This window comes from Rhinoraja longicauda, chromosome 2 (genome assembly GCF_053455715.1).
Source record: "Rhinoraja longicauda isolate Sanriku21f chromosome 2, sRhiLon1.1, whole genome shotgun sequence".
NCBI classification, from domain to species: domain Eukaryota; kingdom Metazoa; phylum Chordata; class Chondrichthyes; order Rajiformes; family Arhynchobatidae; genus Rhinoraja; species Rhinoraja longicauda.
The window spans coordinates 4,425,665-4,443,164 of NC_135954.1; the positions used below are offsets into that span (position 1 = coordinate 4,425,665).

General features: G+C 49.4%; 1 protein-coding gene across 2 annotated transcripts in view; it reads right to left on the minus strand.

Annotated features, from left to right (window-relative positions):
• Positions 1-17,500, minus strand: part of phactr1 (phosphatase and actin regulator 1) — a 164,692-nt gene that overhangs the window by 146,852 nt on the left and 340 nt on the right. The gene's annotated exons all lie outside the window — the stretch shown is intronic.

The window sequence follows — 17,500 nt, forward strand, 5'->3', positions numbered from 1 at the left end:
GAACTATTCCCCTGTGCGTTGGGTCGCTCTCTCGGGGAACTGTCATTAGAGAGTCGCAACTCTGTGGATGAGATCATGGGAGAGCATGCGGCGCGGATGCGGAGAGGATGCTTCCACCAGTGGGAGAGTCTAGGTGTCCTGGGTGATCTGGGTGTCCTAGTGCATCAGTCACTGAAAGGAAGCATGCAGGTACAGCAGGCAGTGAAGGAAAGCCAATGGAATGTTAGCCTTTATGACAAGAGGAGTTGAGTATAGGAGCAAAGAGGTCCTTCTGCAGTTGTACAGGGGCCCTAGTGAGACCGCACCTGGAGTACTGTGTGCAGTTTTGGTCTCCAAATTTGAGGAAGGATATTCTTGCTATTGAGGGCATGCAGCGTAGGTTAATTCCCGGAATGGCGGGACTGTCATATGTTGAAAGACTGGAGCGACTAGGCTTGTATACACTGGAATTTAGAAGGATGAGAGGGGATCTTATCGAAACATATAAGATTATTAAGCGTTGGACACCTTAGAGGCAGGAAACATGTTCCCAATGTTGGGGGAGTCCAGAACCAGAGGCCACAGTTTAAAATAAGAGGTAGGCCATTTAGAATGGAGATGAGGAAAACTTTTTCAGTCAGAGAGTTGTGAATCTGTGGAATTCTCTGCCTCAGAAGGCAGTGGAGGCCAATTCTCTGAATGCATTCAAGAGAGAGCTAGATAGAGCTCTTAAGGATAGCGGAGTCAGGGGAGTATGGGGAGAAGGCAGGAACGGGGGGGTACTGATTGTGGATGATCACATTGAATGGCGGTGCTGGCTCGAAGGGCCGAATGGCCTCCTCCTGCACCTATTGTCTATTGTCTATAGTTAACACAGTTAGAAACAGTTAGACAGGCACATGGACAGGACAGGCTTGGAGGGATATGGACCAAATGCGGGCAGGTGGGACTGGTGTGTAGATGGGACATGTTGGCCGGTGTGGGCAAGTTGGGCCAAAGGGCCTGTTTCCGCGCTGTATCTCTGTGACTCGAATGGAGACGTGAGGGATTTCTTGGGTCAGAGTGTGTTGAATCTTCTAGCCACTCGGCCATTCGGCCCATCAAGTCTACTCCACCGTTCAATCATGGGTGAATCTGTGGAATTCTTTGCCACAGACGGCTGTGGAGGCCAAGTCATTGGATATTTTTAAGGCAGAGATAGATAGATTCTTGATCAGTGCGGGTGTCAGGGGTTACGGAGAGAAGGCAGGAGAATGGGGTTAGGAGGGAGAGAGAGATCAGCCATGATTGAACAGCGGAGTAGACTGGTGGGCCGAATGGCCGAATTCTGTTCCTAGAACTTACGAACTATGAGAAGGGGTGTCTTCAAACTGTTTATAAAGGTCACTAAATGTGACAATGGGTCCTGTATTTACCACGTTAGCTCAATCAGACAAACGGAACAGGTTTTCGAGTTTAAAGGAAAATAACTGCAGATGCTGGTACAAATGGAAGGTAGACACAAAATGCTGGACTAACTCAGCGGGGGAAGGCAGCATCTCAGGAGAGAAGGAATGGGCGACGTTTCGGGTCGAGACCCTTCTTCAGAATGAAGAAGGGTCTCGACCACGAAACGTCGCCCATTCCTTCTCTCCAGAGATGCTGCCCGACCCGCTGAGTTACTCCAGCATTCTGTGATACCAGGGTTTCGAGTTGAGGCATAGAAAGGATAGACATCTTTTTTTTTTGAACCCCAGGGTGGACATGTCAAAGACTAGAGGGCATAGCTTTGACGCCCGTTAAAGACGGGGAAACTTCTACAGGAGATTTACGGGGCAGAAGGAAGGTCGGTGGGGGCATGGAACGCGCTGCCAGGGGTGGTGGTGGAGACAGTTACGATAGTGGCGTTGAAGAGGCTTTTGGAGGGGCGCGTGGATACACAGGGGGGTGGAGAGGTAAGTTTATGTTCACGTGACAGGAGCAGAATTCGGCCATTTGGCCCATCAAGTCCAGTCCGCCACTCAATCGTGGCTGATCTATCTCTCCCTCTCAACCCCATTCTCCTGCCTTCTCCCCGTAACCCCTGACACCGGTACTAATCAAGAATCTATCTATCTCTGCCTTAAAAATATCCACTGACTTGGCCTCCACAGCTTTCTGTGGCAATGGATTCCACAGATTCACCACCCTCTGACTGAAGACAGGGATCCTTCAGTGCTTCTACTCTGGGGCTGTAGAGAGCATCCTGTCCGGCAACATCACAGTCTGGTTTGGGAACAGCTCTGCCCAGGACAGGATGGCCCTGCAGAGAGTAGTGCGTTCGGCTGAACGCACCATGGGAACTACACTCGCCCCCCTGCAGGACCTATACATCAGGAGGTGCAGATTCAGAGCCAGCAACATTATGGGGGACCCCTGCCACCCCAGCAACGGACTGTTCCAGCTGCTACGGTCAGGCAAACGCCTCCGCTGTCACGCTGTGAAAACAGAGAAGATGAGACGGAGTTTCTTCCCACAGGCCATCAGGACTGTTAACTCTCATATCACCAGGGACTAATTTAATGTACTGTATTAATTTATGTTTTGTGTGAAAAAAAAAATTCTATTCTGTTTTGTAGTTTGGAACGAGCTGCCAGAGGAGGTGGTTGAGGCAGGGACTATAACAACATTTAAAAGACATTTGAACAGGTACATGGACAAGACAGGTTTAGAGGGATACAGGCCAAACGCAGGCAGGTGGGACTAGTGTAGAAGGGGCGTGTTGGTCGGTGTGGGCAAGTTGGGCTGAAGGGCCTGTTTCCACACTGTGTCACTCTATGACTCTCATAAACTGAGTATATATTCCTAATCGTCCAATGAACCTCGTTGTTTCCTTCTTTGCAAATATAGGCTTGGTGTAGTTTAGTTTAGAGATACAGCGCGGAAACAGGCCCTTCGGCCCACCAAGTCTGCACCGCCCAGCGATCCCCGCGCACTAACGCTATCCTACACACACACATAGGACAACTTTACATTTCTACCAAGCCAATTAACCTACAAACCCGCACGCCTTTGGAGTGTGGGAGGAAACCGAAGATCTCGGGGAAAACCCGCGCAGGTCACGGGGAGAACGTGCAAACTCCGTACAGACGGCGCCCGTAGTCGGGATGGAACCCGGGTCTCTGGCGCCATGAGGCAGCGACTCTACCGCTGTGCCACCGTGCGGCTTGTGTATAAAGTGTTTACACGCGGAACTCTTCTATGTTCTAACCATCTGTATAACAGCAACAAAATCAAGACCATGGTAGGAAGCAGAGGGTGAAGGTGGAAGGTTGCTTCTCGGACTGGAGGCCCGTGACTAGTGGTGTGCCTCAGGGTTCAGTGCTGGGCCCGTTACTGTTTGTCAACTACATCACGCGGACGGCACAGTGGCGCAGCGGTAGAGTTGCTGCCTTACAGCGAATGCAGCGCCAGAGACTCAGGTTCGATCCTGACTACGGGCGCCGTCTGTACATTCTCCCCGTGACCTGCGTGGGTTTTCTCCGAGATCTTCGGTTTCCTCCCACACTCCAAAGACGTACAGGTTTGTAGGTTAATTGACTGGGTAAATGTAAAGATAAATTGTCCCTAGTGTGTGTAGGATAGTGTTAGTGTGCGGGGATCACTGGGCAGCGCGGACTCGGTGGGCCGAAGGGCCTGTTTCCGCGCTGTATCTCTAAATCTAAACCTAAATCTCAAAAATCAATGATTTGGATGAGAACATACGAGACAAGATTAGCAAGTTTGCTGATGATACAAAAGTGGGTGGTTTTGCAGATAGTGAAGATGGCTGTGAACGATTGCAGCAGGATCTGGAAACATAGAAACATAGGTGCAGGAGGAGGCCATTCGGCCCTTTGAGCCAGCACCGCCATTTATTGTGATCATGGCTGATCATCCACAATCAGTAACCCGTGCCTGCCTTCTCCCCATGTCCCTTGATTCCACTAGCCCCTAGAGCTCTATCTAACTCTCTCTTACATTCATCCAGTGAATTGGCCTCCAAGTCAAGTCAAGTCAAGTCAAATTTATTTGTCACATACACATACTCGATGTGCAGAAATGAAAGTGGCAATGCCTGCGGGTTGTGCACAAAAATAATTACAGTTACAGCATATAAATAAAGTTAATAAGTTACTAAACATAGCACAAAAAGTGTCGACAAAAATTTAGTCTCTGGGGTTATCAAAGTTGACAGTCCTGGCAGAGAATTCCACAAATTCACAACTCTCTGGGTGAAAAAGTTCCTTCTCACCTCAGTTTTAAATGGCCTCCCCTTTATTCTAAGACTGTGGCCCCTGGTTCTGGACTCCCCCAACATTGGGAACATTTTTCCTGCATCTAGCTTGTTCAGTCCTTTTATAAATATATATGTCTCTATAAGATCCCCTCTCGTCCTTCTAAACTCCAGTGAATACAAGCCTAATCTGGATCGATTGGCCAGGTGGGCGGAGGAATGGTTGATGGAATTTAATACAGAGAAGTGCGAGGTGTTGCATTTTGGGACGTCGAGCAAGGGCAGGACCTACACAGTGAATGGTAGGCCTCTGGGTAGTGTTGCAAAGCAGAGGGATCTAGGAGCATAGGTGCATGGTTCCTTGAAGGTCGTGTCGCAGGTAGATAAGGTGGTCAAAAAGGCTTCTGGCACTTTGGCCTTCATCAGTCAGAGTACTGAGTATAGAAGTTGGGAGGTCACGTTGCAGTTGTATAAGACGTTGGTGAGGCCGCATTTAGAATATCGTGTTCAGTTCTGGGCACCATGTTATAGGATATTGTCAAGCTGGAAAGGGTTCAGAGAAGATTTACGAGGATGTTGCCAGGACTAGAGGGTGTGAGCTACAGGGAGAGGTTGAGCAGGCTGGGTCTCTATTCCATGGAGCGCAGGAGGATGAGGGGAGATCTCATCTGCCGGTACATGATCCATATCCCTCTATTCCCTGCACTTCCACTTGCCTATCCAAATGCCTCTTAAACATCACTATCATATCTGCCTCCACCACCACCCCTGGCAGCGTGTTCCAGGCACCCTGTGAAAAACATGCCCCACACCTTGGGTTGCCAACTGTCCCGTATTAGCCGGGACATCCCGTATTTTGGGCTAAATTGGTTTGTCCCGTACGGGACCGCCCTTGGCCCGTATTAGGCCCGGGGGGGCGCTGTAGGCCCGGACACTGTAGGCCCGGACGCTGTAGGCCCGGACGCTGTAGGCACGGACGCTGTAGGCCCGGACGCTGTAGGCCCGGACGCTGTAGGCCCGGACGCTGTAGGCCCGGACGCTGTAGGCCCGGACGCTGTAGGCCCAGACACTGTAGGCTCGGACACTGTAGGCACGGGGGCTGCTTTAGTTCCGGACACTGTAGGCCCAGACGCTGCCTAACGGTGGTTGCGAAGCAAGCCACCTCCCTGCCCGGGCGGCCGCCATTGGTAGGGCGGAAGCACGTGGCCGCTGGCTGGGTGAGGTCACGTGGGGCGTGGGGCGGTGACGTCACCCTTTGTCCTTTATTTGGGAGTGCCCTCTACGACTTGATATTTCAGTCTCAGGTAAACAATCCTCGTCTCCTCGATCAATACACTTATATTTAGTTTCATGAGGTTGGGTTGCCTCAAAGACCAAAAAGCAGAGCTTTAAGGTGAGAGAGGATCAGATAAAAATAGACGTAAATACAATCAAGTCAATCTCAAGAACAATAGGTAGAGCAAAGGGGAAGATACAGAGTGCAGAATATAGTTCTCAGCATCGTAGCGCACCAGCTCCAGAAACAAAGTCCAATGTCCGCAATGGGGTAGAGGTGAATCGGACAGTACCCCAGCTTATGGAAGGGCCGTTCAGAAGCCTGATAACAGAGGGGCAGAAGCTGTTCCTGAGTCTGGTGGTGCGCGCTTTCAAGCTTCTGTACCTTCTGACAGACGGGAGCGGGGAGAGGAAGGGATGACCGGGGTGGGACAAGTCTTTCTATTTTTCTATTCAATTCAGTTTATTGTCACGTGTACCGAGGTACAGCGAAACGCTTTTTGTTGCGTGCTAACCAGTCAGCGGAAAGACAATCTATGACTCCAATCAATCCATTTAGTGGGAATAACATGATCAGTGTACAGATACATGATAAGGGAATAACGTTCAGTGCAAGGTAAAGCCAGTAAAGTCCGATCAAGGATAGTCCGAGGGTCACCAATGAGCTGGACAGAAGTTCAGCACTGAAGTCTTTGATTGTGTTGGCTGCTTTCTCGAGGCAGCGTGAAGTGTAGATGGGGCCAGTGTGGGGAGTTTGGTCTAGTGTGTGATGGACTGGGCCTACATCTACAATGGTGGGGAGTGCGTGGTGTGTGTGTGTGGGCTACATCTACAATGGTGGGGAGTGTGTGGTGTGTGTGTGTGATGGCCTGGGCCACATCTACAATGGTGGGGAGTTTGGTCTAGTGTGTGATAGACTGGGCTGCATCCACAATGGTGGGGAGTGCGTGGTGTGTGTGTGTGGGCTACATCCACAATGGTGGGGAGTGTGTGGTGTGTGTGTGTGTGATGGCCTGGGCCACATCTACAATGGTGGGGAGTGCGTGGTGTGTGTGTGGGCTACATCCACAATGGTGGGGAGTGTGTGGTGTGTGTGTGGGCTACATCCACAATGGTGGGGAGTTTGGTCTAGTGTGTGATAGACTGGGCTGCATCCACAATGGTGGGGAGTGTGTGGTGTGTGTGGGCTACATCTACAATGGTGGGGAGTTTGGTCTAGTGTGTGATAGACTGGGCTGCATCCACAACTCTCTACAATTTCTTGCGATCAAAAGGTCATAAGGAATAAGGGTAGAATTAGGCCATTCGGCCCATCAAGTCTATTCCGCCATTCAATCATGGCTGGTCTATCTCTCCCTCCCAACCCCATTCTCCTGCCTTCTCCCCGTAACCCCTGACACCCGCACGAATCAGGAATCTGTCAATCTCCGCCATAAGAATATTAATTGACTTGGCCTCCACAGCCTTCTGTGGCAATGAATCCCACAGATTCACCACCCTCTGAATGAAGAAATGTCTCATCTCCTTCCTAAAGGAAAGTTCTTTAATTCTGAGGCTGTGCCCTCTGGTCCTAGACTCTCCCACTAGTGGAAACATCCTCTCCACATCCACTCTATCCAGGCCGCTCACTATTCTGTATGATTCAATGAGTGGTGAAAAGCTTGGATAGAGATCTTGATTTGGTTGTACTACGAGGGTCACCAACTGTCCCGTATTAGCAGGGACATCCCGTATTTTGGGCTAAATTGGTTTGTCCAGTACGGGACCGCCCTTGCCCCATATTAGGCCTGGGGGGCGCTGTAGGCCCGGACACTGTAGGCCAGGACACTGTAGGCCCGGACACTGTAGGCCAGGACACTGTAGGCCCGGACACTGTAGGCCAGGACAGTGTAGGCCCGGAGGCCCGGGCGCCGCCTAACGGAAGTTGCATAGCAACCCGCCTCCCGGCCAGGGTGGCCGCCATTGGTGGAGCGGGAGCACGTGGCCGCTGGCTGGGTGAGATCACGTGGGGCGTGGGGCGGTGATGTCACCTTGTCCATTATTTGGGAGTGAGATAGTTGGCAACCCTATGCATTACAGACTTTGGTTTTGCAGTATAGTGATCCAGTTACCTGGTATTACTGATCATTAATTTATTATAATATTGATTATTGCCAAAATAGGCCTGTAAAGCTGCTGCAAATAAATTCCCCAACTCTGGGTAAAAGACTTGCCCACACCGGCCAACAATATCCCAGCTACACTTGGCCCACCTGCCTGCGCTTGGTCCATATCCCTCCAAACCTGCCCTGTCTAACGTTGGGATAGTCCCTGCCTCAACTAACTCATCTGGCAGCTTGTTCCTGACATCAGTGTGACACGGTGGCGCAGCGGTAGAGTTGCCGCCTTACAGCGAATGCAGCGCCAGAGACCCGGGTTCGATCCCGACTACGGGTGCCGTCTGTACGGAGTTTGTACGTTCTCCCCGTGACCTGCGTGGGTTTTCTCCGAGATCTTTGGTTTCCTCCCACACTCCAAAGACGTACAGGTTTGTAGGTCAATTGGCTTGGTCTAAATGTAAAAATTGTACCTAGTGGGTGTAGGATACTGTTTTGTGTGCGGGGATCGCTGGTCGGCGCGCTCCCAGTGGGCCGAAGGGCCTGTTTCCGCGCTGTATCTCTAAACTAAACTAATCTAAACATCCTCATAAATGCCGGCTTTATCAGTACAGAAGTGTGAAAACGCACACCTCCAGATTCAGGGACAGTTTCTTCCCAACTGTTATCAGGCAACTGAACCATCCTCCCACCAACTAGAGAGTATCTTTAATTGGACTTTAATGGACTTTATCTTGCACTAATGTCATAGCCGTTTTACATGATTACAATCAAGCTATCTACAGTGTTCAGTTACTGGAGAGTCTTATCGTTGATTGGAACGAACGCAACAAAAAATACTCCAAATGCAGTCTGAACTGTGCCTTATAAAGCTACAGCATTGCATCTAGGGTTGCCAACTTTCTCACTCCAAAATAAGGGACAAAAGGTGACATCACCGCCCCGCGCCCCACGTGATCTCACCTACGTGACTGCTGCCTGACCCGCTGAGTTACTCCAGCACTCTGTGAAACGTCACCTATCCATGTTCTCCACAGATGCTGCCTGACCCGCTGAGTTACTCCAGCACTCTGTGAAACGTCACCTATCCATGTTCCCCAGAGACGCTGCCTGACCCGCTGAGTTACTCCAGTCTATGTATTCAATTACCGATACATTTGACAATTAAATGCTCTTGACTCCTGAACCACCGATCCCAGCGCAGTAACATGGTACAGCTGCAGTCTTATTGATCAGAGGGCAATAAAGAGTGCTCCCACAATCCAGCTTGGTTAGCCGTGCGGTTACTGTACAAACAGTAGCCTGACGTGTTCACAAGTCCCATGAGAAACTCGTTCAGACACAGTTCCTCAAAACCTCACCGAAAACCTCACCATAAATCCATAAGTGATAGGAGCTGAAATAGGCCATTCGGCCCATCCGGTCTACTCTGCCATTCAATCAGTGCGTAGCGGTAGAGTTGCTACCTCACAGCGCCAGAGATACAATAGACAATAGGTGCAGGAGGAGGCCATTCGGCCCTTCGAGCCAGCACCACCATTCAATGTGATCATGGCTGATCATTCTCAATCAGTACCCCGTTCCTGCCTTCTCCCCATACTCCCTGACTCCGCTTTCCTTAAGAGCTCTATCTAGCTCTCTCTTGAATGCATTCAGAGAATTGGCCTCCACTGCCTTCTGAGGCAGAGAATTCCACAGATTCACAACTCTCTGACTGAAAAAGTTTTTCCTCATCTCAGTTCTAAATGGCCTACCCCTTATTCTTAAACTGTGGCCCCTTGTTCTTTCAACATCCGAGTTCGATCCCGACTACGGGTGCTGTCTGTACGGAGTTTGTACGTTCTCCCCGTGACCTGCGTGGGTTTTCTCCGGGTGCTCCGGTTTCCTCCCACACTCCAAAAAACACACAGGTTTGTCGGTTAATTCCCGGAATGGCGGGACTGTCATATGTTGAAAGACTGGAGAGACTGGGCTTGCACACGCTGGAATTTAGAAGGATGAGAGGAGATCTTATCGAAACGTATAAGATTATTAAGGGGTTGGACACGCTGGAGGCAGGAAACATGTTCCCGATGTTGGGGGAGTCCAGAACAAGGGGCCACAGTTTAAGAATAAGGGGGAGGCAATTTAGAACTGAGATGAGGAAAAACTTTTTTCACCCAGAGAGTTGTGAATCTGTGGAATTCTCTGCCTCAGAAGGCAGTGGAGGCCGATTCTCTGGATGCATTCAAGAGAGAGCTAGATAGAGGAGTCAGGATGGCGGAGTCAGGGGGTATGGGGAGAAGGCAGGTACGGGGTACTGATTGAGAATGATCAGCCATGATCACATTGAATGGCGGTGCTGGCTCGAAGGGCCGAATGGCCTCCTCCTGCACCTATTGTCTATTGTCTATTAGTGGTCTTCTGTAAAATTGAAAGTTGTCTGTAGGATAGTGTTAGTGTGTGTAGGTGTGTGTAGGATAGTGTTAGTGTGTGTAGGTGTGTGTAGGATAGTGTTAGTGTGTGTAGGTGTGTGTAGGATAGTGTTAGTGTGTGTAGGTGTGTGTAGGATAGTGTTAGTGTGTGTAGGTGTGTGTAGGATAGTGTTAGTGTGTGTAGGTGTGTGTAGGATAGTGTTAGTGTGTGTAGGTGTGTGTAGGATAGTGTTAGTGTGCGGGGATCGCTGGTCGGCGTGGACTCGGTGGGCTGAAGGGCCTGTTTCCGCACTGTATCTCTAAAATTCAAAGTCTGATGCATTTTAAGATCTTTACATATTAAAATATGTTGTATGCACGTCAGTGGAACAATTATGGTATGTGTCATTTTAATCGTTGCAGTCACAATTTATTAAATATATAATTGCCGACGCTAATCATTGGCGTCCTCGTGTACAGTCAGAGTATAACATTATTTCCTAATAGCAAATAATGTTAAATCATCCGTTAAAGGGAATGCAAAGAAGGGTGGACACAAAATGCTGGAGTAACTCAGCGGGTCAGGCAGCATCTCGGGAGAGAAGGAATGGGTGACGTTTCGGGTCGAGACCCTTCTTCAGACTGATGTCAGGGGAGGGGGCGGGACAGAGATAGGATGTAGTCGGAGACGGGAAGACTGGTGGGAGAACCGGGAAGGGGGAGGGGATAGAGAGGGAAAGCAGGGGCTACCTGAAGTCAATGTTCATACCGCTGGGGTGTAAGCTGCCCAAGCGAAATATGAGGTGCTGTTCCTTCGATTTGCGCTGGGCCTCATTCTGCCAGTGGAGGTAGGGGTTGCCAACTTTCTAACTCCCAAATAAGGGACAAAGGATGACGTCACTGCCCGCGCCCCATGTGACCTCACCTAGCCAGCGGCCATGTGCTCCTGTTCCACAAAAATGGCGGCCGCCCGGGCCTGGAGGCGGGTTGCTACGCAACCTCAGATCGGCGAACACACTCGGCCCCACTCCCCGAACGCACTCCGTTAGCCTACAGGGTCCGGACCTACAGCGGCCCCCTGGGCCTACAGGGTCCGGACCTACAGCGGCCCCCTGGGCCTACAGTGTTCGGGCCTACAGTGCCCCCTGGGTCTACAGTGTCCGGGACGTACAGTGTTCATGCCTACAGTGTTCGGGCCTACAGTGTCCGGGCCTACAGCGCCCCCCTGGGCCTAATACGGGACAGGGGCGGTCCCGTACGGGATAAAGCAATTTAGCCCAAAATACGGGATGTCCCGGCTAACACGGGACAGTTGGCGATCCTAAATGGAGGAGGCCCAGAACAGAAAGGTCAGACTGGGAGTGGGAGGGGGAGTTGAAGTGCTGAGCCATCGGGAGATCAGGTTGGTTAAGGCGGACTGAGCGGAGGTGTTGAGCGAAATGATCGCCGAGCCTGCGTTTGGTTTCGCCGATGTAGAGAAGTTGACACCTGGAACAGCGGATACAGTAGATGAGGTTGGAGGAGGTGCAGGTGAACCTCTGTCTCATCTGGAAGGGCTAACCCAGATGCAAGGAATGATTCCTAGAATGCTCCAAACGTAGCTCAAAATATCATTTCAGTGAATCATTTGGAATAGCAATTGGTTCCATAGCCGTCAACCGATACAGTTAAAACTTGCGTGACACTTAGTTTCGTTTTGTTTAGAGTCACAGCGTGGAAACAGGCCCTTCGGCCCATCGGATCTGTGCCGACCAGCCATCACCCCGTACACTAGCTCTATCCTTCACACACCAAGGACAATTTACAGAAGCTAATTAACCTACATACCTGTACGTCTTTGGAGCGTGGGAGGAAACCGAAGATCTCGGAGAAAACCCACGCAAGTCACGGGGGGAACGTACAAACTCCGTACAGACATAGAAACATAGAAAATAGGTGCAGGAGTAGGCCATTCGGCCCTTCGAGCCTGCACCGCCATTCAATATGATCATGGCTGATTATCCAACTCAGTATCCCGTACCTGCCTTCTCTCCATACCCCCTGATCCCTTTAGCCACAAGGGCCACATCTAACTCCCTCTTAAATATAGCCAATGAACTGGCCTCAACTACCTTCTGTGGCAGAGAATTCCACAGTGCCCATAGTCAGAAAATTACTGCAGATGCTGGTACAAATCGAAGGTATTTATTCACAAAATGTTGGAGTAACTCAGTAGGTCAGGCAGCATCTCAGGAGAGAAGGAATGGGTGACGTTTCGGGTCAAGACCCTTCTTCAGACTGAAGAAGGGTCTCGACCCGAAACGTCACCCATTCCTTCTCTCCTGAGATGCTGCCTGACCTGCTGAGTTCCTCCAGCATTTTGTGAATATATAAGCACCCGTGGTCAGGATGGAACCCGGGTCTCCGGCGCTGCATTCGCTGTAAGGCGGCAACTCTACCGCTGCGCCACCGTGACTTCATTTTCATTTTTATCAAATGACTTTCTTCGCCACTGATACACTGCCTTTCAATATCAGTTCCTGCTCAGATTACAATAGTACAAACAATTGTCCTAGCAAGGTCTTCCACTTGCCCTGTCCCCAGCGTTTGTCAGCACTGGGTCTGTACTCGCTGGAGTTTAGAAGGATGAGGGGGGGGACCTCATTGAAACTTACAGAATAGTGAGCGGCCTGGATAGAGTGGATGTGGAGAGGATGTTTCCACTAGTGGGAGAGTCTAGGACCAGAGGGCACAGCCTCAGAATTAAAAGGACGTACCTTTACGAGGGAAATGAGGAGGAATTTCTTCAGTCAGAGGGTGGAGAATCTGTGAAATTCATTGCCTGTGGAGGCCAAGTCAGTGGATATTTCTAAGGCAGAGATACAGTAGATAGATTCTTGATTTGTGCGGGTGTCAGGGGTTATGGAGAGAAGAAGGCAGGAGAATGGGGTTAGGAGGGAGAGATCGATCAGCCATGATTGAATGGCGGAGTGGACTTGATGGGCCGAATGGCCTAATTCTGCTCCTATCACGCATGAACATGGACTATCGCACACACAAGAGTCAATTTACCAAAGCCAATTAACCTACAAACCCGCACGTCTTTGGAGTGTGGGAGGAAACCGGAGCACCCGGAGAAAACCCACGCAGGTCACGGGGGGAACGTACAAACTCCGTACAGACAGTACTGCATGGTTAGTGATGGAGACAGGTACAATGGTGGCATTTCACAGCACTTGACCGTTTGTCAGCACTGGGCCTGTACTCGCTGGAGTTTAGAAGGATGAGGGGGGAACTCATTGAAACTTACCGAATAGTGAAAGGCCCGGATAGAGTGGATGTGGAGAGGATGTTTCCACTAGTGGGAGAGTCTAGGACCAGAGGGCACAGCCTCAGAATTAAAGGACGTTCTTTTAGGAAGGAGAAGAGGAGGAATTTCTTCAGTCAGAGGGTGGTGAATCTGTGGAATTCATTGCCTCAGACGGCTGTGGAGGCCAAGTCTCTGAATGCATTCAAGAGAGAGCAAGATAGAGCTCTTAAGGATAGCGGAGTCAGGGGGTATGGGGAGAAGGCAGGAACGGGGTACTGATTGAGAATGATCAGCCATGATCACATTGAATGGCGGTGCTGGCTCGAAGGGCCGAATGGCCTCCTTCTGCACCTATTGTCTATTGTCTATTGTCACACACACTATGGACGATTTACATTTACACCAAGCCAATTCACCTACAAACCTGCACGTCTGTGGAGCGCGGGAGGAAACCGAAGATCTCGGAGAAAACCCACGCGGGTCACGGGGAGAACGTACAAACCCTGTACAGACAAGTACTCCACATATGCGGGACTCCTGTACATCGGCGAGACCAAGCGCAGGCTCGGTGATCGTTTCGCTCAACACCTCCGCTCAGTCCGCCTAAACCAACCTGATCTCCCGGTGGCTCAGCACTTCAACTCCCCCTCCCACTCCCACACTGACCTTTATGTCATGGGCCTCCTCCATTGTCAGAGTGAGGCCCAGCGCAAATTGGAGGAACAGCACCTCATATTTCGCTTGGGCAGCTACACCCCAGCGGTATGAACATTGACTTCTCTAACTTCAAGTGACCCTTGCTTTCCCCCTCTCTCCATCCCTCCCCCACCCTAGTTCTCCGACTAGTTTCGCTGTCCTCCAGATTAAATATTACTAATTGTGTGCCTCTCTGCTAAAATTGAACCGTTCTACATTTCCTTGACCATCGCCTGCTTAGATCTGCCGTTTTCACACCTTACCCTTTCCGTAACTCTCCCCCCCCTTCCCCCCCCGACTCTCAGCCTGAAGAAGGGTCTCGACCCGAAACGTCACCCATTCCTTCTCTCCAGAGATGCTCCCTGACCCGCTGAGTTACTCCAGCATTTGATGCCTGTCCTCTTTACGCAGTGTCGGGTGGTTCGACTGACTACCGAACGAGCAAGTTGCAGACATTGCTGGGAGTTGTGGAGGCAGCCCGGACCATCGCACAAACCAACCTCCCTTCCACCGACTCCATCTACACCTCACGCTGCCTCGGCAAGGCCAGCAGCACAATCAAGGACCAGTCTCACCCCGGCCACTCTCTGTCACACCTGTGTGTGCAGTGCCCGTTTGTCCCTACTGTGTGCGTGTGTGCGTGTGTGTGCGTGTGTGTCTATGTGCCAGTGTGCATCTGTGCATAATGTGCGTGTGTGTGCGTGTGTGTGTCTCTAGTGTGTTTATCTGTGTGTGTGTCTGTCTGTCTGACTGTGTGTGTGTGGTGTGTGTGCGTGTGTGTGTGTGCGCGTGTGTGTGTGTGTGTGTAGTATATCTGTGTGTGTGTGTGTCTGTGTAGTAGTGTATGTGTGTGTGTGTGTGTGTGTGTCTGTGTAGTATGTGTGTGTGTGTGTGTGTGTGTGTGTGTGTGTCTGTGTGTATGTGTATGTCTGTGTGTGTGTGTGTGTGTGTGTGTGTGTGTGTGTGTGTGTGTGTGTCTGTGTGTGTGTGTCTGTGTAGTATGTGTGTGTGTGTGTGTGTGTGTGTGTCTGTGTAGTATGTGTGTGTGTGTGTGTGTGTGTCTGTGTGTATGTGTATGTCTGTGTGTGTGTGTGTGTGTGTGTGTGTGTGTGTGTGTGTGTGTGTGTCTGTGTGTGTGTCTGTGTAGTATGTGTGTGTGTGTGTGTGTGTGAGTGTGTGTGTGCGTGTCTATCACCCCTTGGCACTAACCCTGACCACAACCGTTCACCAACATATATACACAGAGTAGGACAAAGAAATAAATAAGCCCCATCTTTGCTCCACCACCACCCGCCCCCAAATTCCCCTTTCACGCGTGCAACACAACAATTTCATTTGAAAAATAAATAACACCAGTCTGAAGAAGGGTCTCGACCCGAAACGTCAGCCCATTCCTCTCTCCAGAGACGCTGCCTGTCCCGCCACCCAGCCCACCACCAATTTTTTTTTCTTTGTCTGCCCTTTAAATTTCATTTCCAATTCCAATTCCAGTTTCCTTTGCAAAAAAAAAGAATTAGTCAGTACATAGTGGACATTCTTCACCCCACAGTTAGGCTTCTAAATCATTCTCTGTGAAGCTTGCAGCTTGTAAACCCAACACACAAACACACACATATATATATATATATATATATAGATAGATAGAGATAGATAGAGATGTAGAGAGAGAGAGACACACACACACACACACACACACACACATACACACACACATACACACACACACACACACACACACACACACACATACACACACACACACACACACACACACACACACATACACACACACACATACATATATAGAGAGAGATGTAGAGAGACACACACACACACACACACACATACACACACACACATATATATATAGAGAGAGATGTAGAGAGAGAGACACACACACATGTATATATATATGTATATATATATATATATATATATATATATATATATATATAGACAATAGACAATAGACAATAGGTGCAGGAGTAGGCCATTCAGCCCTTCGAGCCAGCACCATTCAATGCGATCATGGCCGATCACTCTCAATCAGTACCACCGTTCCTGCCTTCTCCCCATACCCCCTCACTCCGCTTTCCTTAAGAGCTCTATCCAGCTCTCTCTTGAAAGCATCCAACGAACTGGCCTCCACTGCCTTCTGAGGCAGAGAATTCCACACCTTCACCACTCTCTGACTGAAAAAGTTCTTCCTCATCTCCGTTCTAAATGGCCTGCCCCTTATTCTTCAACTGTGGCCCTTTGTTCTGGACTCCCCCAACATTGGGAACATGTTTCCTGCCTCTAATGTGTCCAATCCCCTAATTATCTTATATGTTTCAATAAGATCCCCCCTCATCCTTCTAAATTCCAGTGTATACAAGCCCAATCGCTCCAGCCTTTCAACATACGACAGTCCCGCCATTCCGGGAATTAACCTAGTGAACCTACGCTGCACGCCCTCCATAGCAAGAATATCCTTCCTCAAATTTGGAGACCAAAACTGCACACAGTACTCCAGGTGCGGTCTCACCAGGGCCCGGTACAACTGTAGAAGGACCTCTTTGCTCCTAGAGAGAGAGAGAGATGCAGACAGAGACACACACACACACACACACACACACACACACACACACACACACATATATATAGAGATGTAGAGACACACACACACACACACACACACACACACACACACACACACACACACACACACACACACACACACACACACACACATGTATATAGAGATGTAGAGAGACACACACACACATATATATATATACATATATATATATAGAGAGAGATGTAGAGAGACACACACACAGAAACAATCACACACACACACAGACACAATCACACACACACATATATATATACATATATATAAATGTAGAGAGAGACAGACACAAAAACAGACACACGTATATATAGAGACACACACACAGACACAAACACACACACACACATATATATATATAAATGCAGAGAGAGAGACACACACACACACACACACACATGTATATATAGAGAGAGATGTAGAGAGAGAGAGAGAGAGACAATCACACACACACACACACATATATATATATGGATATACATAGAGAGAGAGATGTAGAGAGACACACACACACACACACACACACATATATATATATATATATAGTCAAGTCAAGTCAAGTCAATTTTATTTGTACAGCACATTTAAAAACAACCCACGTTGACCAAAGTGCTGTACATCAGATTAGGTACTAAGGGGAAAAAAATGAAACATACAGTAAGTAGTAGCACGCAAACAGTTCACAGCGCCTCCTCAATGAGCCTCAAACGCCAGGGAGATGTAGAGAGAGAAAGAGAGAGAGAGAGACACACACAAACACACACATATATATATATATAAATATATAAATATATAGAGGGAGAGATGTAGAGAGAGAGATGTAGAGAGAGACACACACACACACATATACATATATATATATAGAGAGAGATGTAGAGAGACACACACACATGTATATATATAATGTAGAGAGACACACACACA